We start from the raw sequence: 11,689 nt of genomic DNA, 5'->3' as shown, positions 1-11,689 counted from the left end.
TTTTCACTCAGGGCTTTTTACTAGGAAGAGATGTGCTGGGGCTACTATTTAGCCAAATGCCATTTGAGTGGTAAAAGGAGTATGGAAATGTTAGAGGTTTATGTTCTTCTGACATGTAAATTCCTGTCTTTCAGCAAGACAATGGGACTCAGTTGAAATAGTGGATTCAGTTCTTAGTTTCCTTTCCTTTACATAATTTAAAAAAAAAAAAGAACTCTTTTACAATCATACCTTTAACCAGTTAATCTAGATTTCATCTTTTGCTGAAATTCTTCTCCAGCCAATGCCAGACTTCTTGAAGGTTGTAATAGAAAGGGCCCTTTCCTCCCAGATAAGCAATTTTCTGTCTCTGCACAATACACACACGTTCAAAGCCTACCCCATAAGCTACATTGGCATTATTGCCCATGTGGTCAGTCACAACTCAGCACTGAGGCAGCAAGGAGAATTGCTCCAGAAGCTGGTGGGCTGTTGCACAACAGTCTTCCTGGTTCTGGTGCTTCTTCACTTCAAAAGACAAAGAAGAATCACCAGGCACTGCCCAACTATCTGAAGGATGAGCCTCATTAATGTAGACCAACAGGAAGTCAGCCACTGATGGGAACCCTTCTACCAATTTGCTGAAGTAAGACAGCTGGCTAGTAAAAGGAGGTCAAGTGGCTGAGCCAAAGTTGACCACCAGTGGGCGCTGAGGGCTGGCAAAGTCAAGAAGGTGGTACTCGGCTCTATCGACCATCTTCACCTGGGCACCATTTCTACTGTTGTCACCTCCTTCAGAATAGGAGACATGCACCACACTGGAATTGGGGGCATCTTCACCCAATGTCACCTGCTTGTAGGCATCGGGGAGGAAGCTCTTCCAGATGCAGCTCATTCGCTCTGAGGTCAGCATGCGCCTCCACTCCCCGCCCGTGGACTTGGAGTGGCTCAGCAGCAGCACCACGTGCCCCAAGTCACGTGGAGCAATGGTTCAAAACCAGTTTATTTTAACTTCAAAATGTATATTCTATCTAGATCCCAATGCAGGGAAATGAATGAATGAAGGAGCAGGGGCTATAACTCAGCTCCTGGGATTCCTAATTCAGTTCTTCCCACCTTGCTGTACTCTGCGTGTGCAGACTTTTTGTTTCTGGGAGGTCCCAATGGTGTTCCTTGTAAGATGATCATGTCGGGGTCACCACTTGCCTGGAATGGCCAGCAATCCTTATACCGAGGGATGAAAGAGTACTCCAAACTTTGCTGTGAAAGAGAGGAGAAGGCAAGGGGCTCAACGCTCAGAGACAAGACCTTAAATGGAAATTTGACAAAAGAAATTCTTGGTATTGTATTTTGCAGATAGGAATACTATATTGTGTTCACACTAGCAAACAATTGTTATTTAAAGTAAAAATAACTTGTTTGCTAGAACTTGCTGAAGAAATAAGCATTCTCCTATGCCTTTACCCTTCAAGTATTTTTACATAGTATTTGTTGTAAAAACAGTCCTTTCATTCCACTCTGAGGAAGAAGTGAAACTGATGAGAGCACAATAAAAACTGGGTTTTTTGTTTGTTTAGACAATTTATCTAAAAAAGCCTGTTACAGTCAATGCTTAGAAAAATCTCAAAGGGGTTATGCTGAGTATAAAAAGGCAAATCTCATTTAACTATGTGCCAAAAATCCCAACACTATTTAATGGCATAAACTATATTTTACAACTAACAATATAAAATTTACAATGTCTGTCATTTAATAAAAAATGAAGAGGCATCTAAAGAAGCAGAAAAATAAGACTCAAATCCAAAAAAAAAAAATTATATAATTGACCTATTGGATATCATGAGAGCTGTTATAATTAGCAGACAAGGACTTTTAAACAGCTATCATAAATATGCCCCATATGTTCAAGAAGTTAGAGAAAAATATGAGCATGATGAAAAAAGAGATGGAAAAAGCATAAAAAAGCATATATTTAAAAGCCCAAATGGAAGGTCTCAAGTTGATAATTATAGTATCTGTAATTAAAAATATATGGATAAGATTAATAGCAGATTAACAGAAGATCCATAATCTTGAAAATATGGAAATGGTAAATATCCAAAATGAAGCAGAGAGACAAAGATAATAGGAAAAAATGAAGAAAGTGGTAGTGACTTCAGGAGTAATATCAAACTGTTTATATAAATGTAATTGAATTCCCAAAAGTAGAAGTGGAAAGAGGGGTCAGAAGAGAATATTTAGAGAAAAAAATGTTGAGAATCTTCCCAAATGTGAAAACTAAAACCCCACAGATTCAAAAAATCTCACAGATTTTTATGTTCTTTAAAAATCTCACAGATGTTCTTTATATTCAAACCCAAATTTGAATATAAAGAACATCACACCAAGCTACATCAAAATCAATTCCAGAAAATCAGTGATAAAGAGTAAATCTTAAAAATACAGAGAGAAAAAGGCTCATGATGGAGATACAAAGGTAAGAGTGACTGCAGACTGATCATCTGAAAATATGAAAGGAAAAGATGATGTAGTGATATTACTAAAGGACTGAATGGAAACAAACAAAATCTATCAATGTAGAATTCTTCACAGATGAAAACAATTATTTTTAAAATGAAGGCAAAATAGCAAAATAAAGATATTTTCCAAATAAAAGGAGAGAGAATTTATAACCAACAAATCTGCACTATACAAATTGTTAAAGGCAGTTCTTCGGATAGAAGAAATATGATAGCAGATGGAAATTTGGGTCTACGTGAAGCAATGAAGACTCCTGGAAATGGGAAATATGTGGATACATTTAAAAAAATTGTTTCTTCCTATTTACAATCTAATGAAAAGATAATTGACTGTATTAAACAAAATGGGATTTATAGCGTATGTAGAAGTAAGATATATGGCAATTTTAGCACAGTGTTTGATGGGGGATAATGGAAGCAGGTTATTATGTTGTTGTTACACAGTATGTGAGGTGGTGTAATATTTGAAAGGTGAGTGATAAAATGCATATTGTAAAGCATACAGCATAAAGTAAAATATAAAACAAAGAGATACAGCTGTTAAGCTAATAATGGAGATAAAGTGGAATCATTAAAAAAAAAAACTCAGGTAATCTGAGAAAGATGATAAATGGAAATATTTAACAAGATGATAGATTTAAACTCAATCACATCAATAATTAGTGAGAACACTAATAAAACACTAATTTAAAAAACTAGATTGGTTTTATTAGTATCAATGTAGATTTCACACTAAAAAATTACCAGAAATACAGAAAGACATTTTATAATGCTAAAAGGATTAATTCTTTAAAAGGACATGACAATCATAAATATTTTTTCACTTAAGAGTGCTTCCAAGTGGAAGAAGGGAAAAATAATACAACTAAACACTGAAATAGACAAATCCAAAATTATAGTTGAATTATAGTTAACAATATTGTATCACATATTTGAAAGTTGCTAAGAGAATAGATCTTAAAAGTTCTTATCACAAAACAAAAAATTTTGTGGGGTACCTGGGTGGCTCAGTCGGTTAAGCATCTGACTTTTTTCTCAGCTCAGGTCTTGATCTCAGGTTGTGGGTTCGAGCCTCACATTGGACTCCACGCTGGGTGTGGAGCTACTTAAAAAAATGTGTAGCTATGCATAGTGATGATGTTAACAAGACTTATTGTGGTGATCATTTCACAGTATATACAAATATTGAATCATTATTTTGTATATCTGAAGCTAAAATGCTATTTGTCAGTTATATCTCAATAAGATATAGTTGGAAATTTCAACACTTTTTTTCTAAGTAATTGAAAAAAATTAAGCAGAAAATAAGTAATAATATAGAAGACTTGAACATTGTCAACCATTTTGACTTAACTCACATTTCAGTAAGACTCCACCCGATAATACCAGAGTACACATTCCTTTCAAGTATATGTAGGTAATTTTCCCCTATAGGCCATATTCTTGGCTATAAAATAAGTTTCATAGATTACTGAGATGTCAGTAACAGAGACTGGATTTGTACCAGTGCCTGAAATAAACAACAACTTGACCCAATATATGAAACAACGGTTTTTGAGAAACTGGAGGTCAAGAAATGAAGGACAGTGATCTCTGAACGGCTGTAAACAGAGGAGGTGAGCCCTATGTGTGTTCCATCTTATTCCCTTGTTAGAGCTACATGGCTTTGGTATAAGGAAGGGAAACCCAGGTGGATACTAATGATCTTCCTGATATGAGAGACTATGAGGAGACCAAAGCAGTTAGAGGTTTCAGGACAAAATGCTAGTTTTGCCAGATTAATAGAAACCAGACATAGATGCCACACACATAAGGTCAACTGATTTTTTACCAAATTGCCAAGATAATTCAGTGAGAGAAGTACTGTCTTTTTACAAATGATGCTAGAGCCATTGGATAACTGTATGTTTAAAATTTTTTTCAAAATTATCCTCACAGCATATATAAAAATTAAGTTGAAATGAATCATTGACCTAAATTTAAGAGCTAAAACTTCCAAAAGAAAACAAGAGAAAATCTTTGTGGTCATGGAACAGGAACAATTTCTTCAACAGGACACAAAAGCATGAACTAAACAAAGAAAAAAAAATTAGATTTTATTAAGATTTTTATCTTCAACAGCCAATGTTAAAAAAAAGGTAAGCTACAGAGAAAAAATACTTGATAAACACATATCTGAGAAAGAACTGTATTCAGACCATGTAAAAAAGTCTTCAACTCAATAAAAAGATAAAGTAATGAGCAAAATATTTGAAGAGACTTTTCACTAAATGAATATATGAGTGACAAAAAATATAGAAAAAATAAATGTCATTTGTCATTAAGGAAATGTACATTAAAAACACAATGAGATATATCGACATACCCACTAGATTGGCTAAAATTAAAAATACTGAGGATACCAAGTGTCAATAAGGATATGGAGCAAGTAACTCAAACTCTTATATGTTGTTACCAGGAATGCAAATTGTATAGTCACTTTGGGAAACAGTTTAGAGATTTCTTATAAAGTTTAACATGTGGCCCAGGAATATCACCCTAGAAATTACTCAAGAGAAATGAGAAAGTATGTCCTCAAAAATACTTTGTAGGCAGGGGCATCTGGGTGGCTCGGTCAGTTAAGCAGCTGCTGACTCTTGATTTTGACTCAGGTCATGATCTCAGGGTCTTGAGATCGAGCCCTGCATTGGGCTTATGCTGGGTATGGAGGCTGCTTAAGATTCTCTCTCTCTCCTTCTCCCTCTGAAACCCCTCCACCCCATTCTCACTCTCCCTCTCTCTCTTTCTCTCTCTCAAAAAAAAAAAAAAAAAAAATACTTTGTAGGCAGATGTTCACAGAAGTCTTATTCATAAAAGTTACAAACTAGAGAAAACCCAAATCCCCATCATTGGACGGATGGCTAAGCAAATTGTGTATGTTTATACAAAAGAACAATATTCAGCAATAAAAAACCCTAAATGCTGATACATGAAATATCATGGATGAACCTCAAAAGCATTTTACTAAATGAAAGAAGCCAAACACCAAAGAATAAATACCAGTTGTAGGTTTTCACTTATGTAAAATTCTTGGAAAGGTAACACCATAGTGACAAAGAGCAGTTCAGTGCTTACCAACACCTAGAGCAAAGGCGGGGGGCGGGGGGTGGTTAATAACAACCATGGTATTGGTAACAGGACTGTATATGTTTGGCTAAATTCATCATGCTATACCCTTAAAATATGTGAATTTTATTTGATGTAAAATATACCTCAGTTAAACTGATTTACAAGAGAGAATTGGGAAGGGCAAAAGAGAGTGAGGATGCACCACCTTGGAGGAGGCCTAAGCGCCAAGCTCATTTAATACTTTAGGTTCACAGGTCCCAAACAATCAAAATAATAGACTATTTTAACCATTTAATCAGATTTTATCTAATTCGAGAGCCAAAACATTTATTCTTAATTGGAATAATGTCCTTTATGATAATAACTAAGTCATATGGAAATAAAGTCTTTGGACCATTTAATTTCCAGATTTTGTGATTAATATCTTTAAGGCCCTGTTTGGCAAAATACTTGCATTAACTTAATCTTTTTAAACACAGCATTTTATCAAACATTGCAGCAAAATTTTAGATTAAAATTTTTGACTAATAGAGAAGGCCTCAGAAATGAACTAGATGGGGCACCTGGGTGGCTCAGTTGGTTAAGCGACTGCCTTCGGCTCAGGTCATGATCCTGGAGACCCAGGATCGAGTCCCGCATCGGGCTCCCTGCTCAGCGGGGAGTCTGCTTCTCCCTCTGACCCTCCCCCCTCTCATGTGCTCTCGCTCTCTCAAATGAATAAATAAATAAAATCTTTAAAAAAAAAAAAGAAATGAACTAGATGTCTCTTAACTTTTATTTATTATAATTCATTAGAAAATTTCTTGAAGCATATTTTATTTTTATTATTCAACTACTTACAAATAATGAGTATATATTTTGTCGGCAGGTACATGGGGGATTTCTAGCAAATTATTTACCTCTGGCAAGGGAGAGACCCTTAGAGAATACATTTAAAATATTATCTTACATGATTAGAAATCTTTTCTATGCAGTTAAAACTTTTTGGAAGAGGTGCTAGAAAGTAACCAGGCCATAAACACAGACAGAGAGAATTAAAATCTTTCACAATGAAAGGGGCATCAAAATGTCCTCACCCTTAAATAAAAATTTTATTTATTCAGAAAACGAATACTGAATGCCTGGGTTAGGGATTAGGCACATAACGATGAAAGCAGCTCTTATGGTAAATCATTGTTAGGGTGCCAACCATTGTGGTTTTCTGAAGGTTGAGGAGTTCCTCAGGATGCAAGACTTTTAGTGCTAAATCCGAGGCAGTGTAGACACAGAGACCTAAACTTGCAGAGACAGAGAGAGGAATAATTACAATGAAACATGATACATGTTTTGATAGCTTTAATAGAAATGTATCTGTCAGTGTTGGATATATAGGACAGAGTCTAGTCTATTCAATGCTCTCCTCCAGGGGACAGACCATGAAATCAGCCTGCAAACTGTCTCCCTCCTTGTTTGCAACTCTCCCTGCTTTCCTTTGCAAAATTTGTGGTTCTATGGGGAGGACTGCAGAGATAAAATGTTAATAATCATCTTACTCTTGAATGTCTGTGGTGATAAGCTGCATGTTTTACATCAAGGTTAGTTCTAGGTCTTTCTGCAGCAATAACCATGAATTTTGTTGCTGGCCTCTTTGTTCCGTAACATCCAGTAAGAGCCAGTTGATAAATTCAACTGTTGAGAATCAGGAAAAACAAGATAGCTATTAACCAAATCATTCACTCCTAAACCAGAATTTTTTTTTTTCTCCCAAACACTTGGGAAAAGCCTTGACATGCTCTTGGAATCACATTTAAATGGTAGCAACTAATGGAGTCATAGTAGATGAACTTCTACATTTTAGCTAGTATTTAAATTTCAAAACCATTTTCATGAACATTTTAGAACTTTATTCACAGTTGGAAGAGTGGCAGGTGTAGACATTAACAATACTCTGGCTGGGTGAGAGTTGAATATCACAGAAATATCCAGGTTCACAAATCGGTTTTGTTTGTTGTTATTATCCTAGGGTCGTCACTTATGGTGTTCTGATATAATATTTTTCCTTTTGCTATTGGGATCCTGTTTAAGAGATTCGATTAAAAGTGTGGGCTACTTTTTAAATCAAATTATTTGGGGGTTTTGTTGTTCTTATTGAGCTGGAGGAATTCCTTATATATCTTGGATATTAATCCCTTATCAGATACATGGTTTGTAAATATTTTTTCCATTCTGTGGATTGCCGTTTTACTCTGTTGATTGTTTCCTTTGCTGTGCAGAAGCTTTTTAGTTTGATGTGGTACCATTTGTCTATTTTTTCTTTGTTGCCTGTGCTTTTAGTGTCATATCCAAAGAAAAAAATCATTGCCAAGAACAGTGTCGTGAAGCTTTTTTTTTTTAAGTTTTCTTCTAGAAGTGTGATAGTTTTAGTTCTTAGGTTTAAGTCTATAATCCATTTTAAGTTGATTTTGTATGTTGTAAGATAGGAGTCCAGTTTCATTATTTTGCTTATGGATATCTAGTTTTCTTAACACCATTTATTGAACAGACTCCGTTTTCCATTGTGTAGTCCTGGTGCCCTTGTCAAAGATTGGATGGCCATACATGCATTTATTTCTGTGATCTCCATTCTGTTCTATGGGTCGATATGCTGTATTAGTTACTAGAGCTTTGCAATGTATTTTGAAACCAGAAAGTGTGATACCTTCAGTTTAGTTCTTTTTTCTCAAGCTCACTTTGGTTATTCTGGATCTTTTATAGTTCCATGTGAATGTTAAGATTGTTTTTCCTATTTCTGTAAGAAATGTCATGGGATTTTGATGGGAATGATACTGAATTACTTTGGGTAGTATGGACATTTTAACAATATCAAGTCTCTTAATCCAAGGACATGGGATATCTTCCCATTTATTTGTGTCTTTTTAAATTTCTTTTATGAATGTATTGCAGTTTTCAGTGCACATGTCTTTTACTTCGTTGGTTAAGTTTATTGCTGAGTATTTTATTCTTTTTGATGTTATTGTAAATGGGATTGCTTTCCTAATTTTTTTTCCAGATAGTTCATTGTTAGTATATAGAAACACAACTAATTGTTGTATGTTGATTTTGTATACTGCAACTTCATTGAATTTGTTTATTACATATGGAAGCAACCTCAGTGTCTATAGATAGTTGAGTGGGTAAAGAAGATGTGAAATACACACACACACACATAAATATACATACACATACATATAGGGGAATACTACTCAGTCATAAAAAAGAGTGGAATATTGTCATTTGAGACAACATGGATGGACCTAGAGGGTATTATGCTAAGTGAAATAAGTTAGACAGAAAAAGAAAAATGCTGTATGATTTTACTTATATGTGGAGTCTAAAAATAAAATGAAACAGACTCAAAGATACAGAGAACAATCTGGTGGTTGCCAGAGGGGAGGAGACAGGCAAAATTGGTGAAGGGGATTAAAAGATACAAACTTCCAGTTATAAAATAAGTAAATCATGGGGTTGTAATGTACATCATAGGGAATATAGGCAGTAATATTTTAATAACTTTGTATGATGATGGATAGCTAGACTTATCACAGTGATCACTTTGTAATGTACATAAATGTTGAATCACTATGTTGTACACCTGAAACTAATATAATATTTTATGTCAACTACACTTCAGTTAAAAAGACACAATGAGATCACCTCATACCTATTAGGATGGCCATTATAAAAAACAACAACAAAAAACAACAAGTGTTGGCGAGGATGTGGAGAAATTGAACCCATGTTCACTGTTGGTGGGAATGCAAAAATGGTGTGGTCATTATGGAAGACAACCTAGAAGCTACTCGAAACTTAAAAATAGGGCTATCATATGATCCAGAATCCCATTCCTGTGTATGTGTCAAAAGAATTGAAATTGGAATCTTTTAGAGATATATGTACTCCCTTGTTCATTACAGCATTATTCACAATAGCCAAGATATGGAAACAACCTAAATGTCTGTGTACAGACAAATAGATTTAAAAAATGTGGTCTAGGGCACCTGGGTGGCTCAGTCAGTTAAGTGTCTGCCTTAGGCTCAGGTCATGATCCCAGGGTTCTGGGGCTTGATCCAGAACAGGCTCCCTCTCCCTCTGCCCCTCCCCCTGTCTGTGCTCTCTCTCTCTCAAATAAATAAATAAAATCTTAAAAAAAATGTGGTCTATACATACAATGAAATGTTATTCAGCCTTAAAAAAGAAGAAAATTTTACTATTTGCAACAATATGATGACCCTGGAAGACATGGTGCTAAGTGAAATAAATCAGTCACAGAAGGACAAATACGGCATGATTCCACTTACATGAATAAGTAAAAAATAGTCAAACTTATAGAAATAGACAATAGAACGGTCATTGCTAGGGGATGGGGCAGGGGAAATGGGGAGTTGTTCAATGGTTATAAAGTTATAGTCATACAAGATGAATACGTTTTAGAGACCCATTGTGCAGCATAGTGCCTGAAATTAACAATATGCTGTTGTGCACTTAAAAAATGTGCCAAGAGGCTCCATCTCATGTTAAGTGTTCCTATCACACACACAAAAAAAACAAAGGGACACAAGGAAACTTGGAGGTGATGGTTATGTTTATTACCTTGATTGTGTGAGGATATCATAGCTGTGTGAATACGTCCAAACTCATAAAATTGTATAAATATGTTCAGGGTTTTTTTCGTCTGTGTTGCTATATCAGTTACACCTCAGTGGAGCTGTAGGAAAACAAACGTGTGCTCCTTAGCCACTGAATGCACTGTTCTTTCCCTCAGGTGCTTGCACTCCCCATTGTGCCATCTCTACTCAGTATTTCCCATAGGAAAGTAAGGAGGCATTTCCCTTCAGCCACATTTTGGAGGGCTAACTTGCATCAATCTTTTATACTCTTTTCTAAAAGGAAGAATAAGACACTGCTGGAGAGTGGGCAAAGTTTAGCCACATAGTTCTTCATGTCTATATGCAAGCTACACTTCTTTCAATCTTAAAATTCTGCTTAGAACTAATTTGTATATTATCTCTTTTATCCATTTGCAAAATTATAAAAAAGATTGTTTCATAAGAAACAAAGAAAATAGGACTTTGACACCCATTAGTCCATATGCCTTTATCCCTCCTCCCTTTCTGTGCTGTACAAACATGGCCTTCCCAATTCTTATAATGACTTCTAAGCCCTGGGATATCCGGAAATGACTTATAAAAAATGCTGAAGTTCCATCTAGTCCCTGAGTCTGAGCAACAGCATGGGGAAAGGAAATACATAGTATGGATGCAGATGTATCTGGGCTTGAATCTCGACTGTGTCATTTCTCACTGTAATAACAATAACAATAATAGTAATAAAATGAACAACAGTAATAACATTAACTGTGGTGTTACCATTTATTGATGACTATCTATGTGTCAAAACCTATGCTAAGTTCTGTAACTTCATTACCTAATTTAAACCTAAACAAGTAACCGTGAAGGTTAAGAATTAGTATGCCTGTCTTCCAGGGGAATAGAATCTTGCATCAGTAATCTTCATTATATCATATAGGTAGCAATTCTGTATGTTTCAGTTACCTCATCCATAAAATGCTCAACATACTATCACAGTGCAGTGTTTTATTGTGGCGTTTTGTGTTAGAATGCCCAGCACATTTATTACATGGAATAGGATAGAATGGAAGTTTTATTTTGTTCTTTGGGTCTTGGTTTTCCTTAGATAGAACTCAAGTTCCTGCTTTCTAACATACTCCAACTGCTAGTCTGCAGTGGGCTGGCCACAGCATGATGTTTATGAGGCGCTTGCTTTCCTGGAGCTGCTTTGTAGGAGGCTGCTGATCTCAGCATCCTTTCTTCATATTGCTTCTGAATTTATCTTAACAAATTTGAGTTAAAAGTTTTCTTCTCCTTATGTTTCTAAGTTAGTAATGTTGTAGCAAGAACAAACCAAAAAATAGAACTTAAAGATGAAGAACCAAATTTTCATATATCCATTTTTACTAAACAAGGTATTCTTGATAGGATTAAACTCATAGCTAACTAGGAATTTTTATTAATTGTAGTATATTGTGGGTATTTTATTCTTTTTTC

General features: G+C 35.3%; 1 pseudogene; it reads right to left on the bottom strand.

Annotated features, from left to right (window-relative positions):
* Positions 1-253: 253 nt before the first annotated feature.
* On the bottom strand, positions 254-11,446 carry LOC116635212 (annotated as a pseudogene).
* Between the last annotated feature and the right edge of the window lie 243 nt (positions 11,447-11,689).

The sequence above is a fragment of the Phoca vitulina genome, unplaced genomic scaffold (genome assembly GCF_004348235.1).
Source record: "Phoca vitulina isolate PV1807 unplaced genomic scaffold, GSC_HSeal_1.0 scaffold10, whole genome shotgun sequence".
Taxonomy (NCBI): Eukaryota; Metazoa; Chordata; class Mammalia; order Carnivora; family Phocidae; genus Phoca; species Phoca vitulina.
The sequence above is the reverse complement of the archived record's forward strand: the minus strand, read 5'-3'. Positions and strand labels throughout refer to the sequence as shown.